Here is a 239-nt window from a genome sequence, read left to right as displayed (position 1 = left end):
GGCCAGCAGACTCTCCGCCCAGTTTGGCGCGATTCCCCCTCCCCTGCGGGCGGGGGCTGGCGCGGGAGGGAGGGAGCCAATCGGCTACAGGATAGTGATAAAGGACAACCGGCCGGCCCAACGCCAAGGAGGAGAAGCGAAAGTGGGTGTGGCTTACTGCGCTTCCTCTCTCTTACCGGCTGGGTTGGGTTTGGTGGGCGGGGTTTGAAACTGGCAGCTCCGCCCTCCCCCGTGGGTAG

This window comes from Myotis brandtii, unplaced genomic scaffold (assembly GCF_000412655.1).
Source record: "Myotis brandtii unplaced genomic scaffold, ASM41265v1 scaffold84, whole genome shotgun sequence".
NCBI lineage: Eukaryota > Metazoa > Chordata > Mammalia > Chiroptera > Vespertilionidae > Myotis > Myotis brandtii.
Note: the sequence above shows the minus strand (reverse complement) of the source record.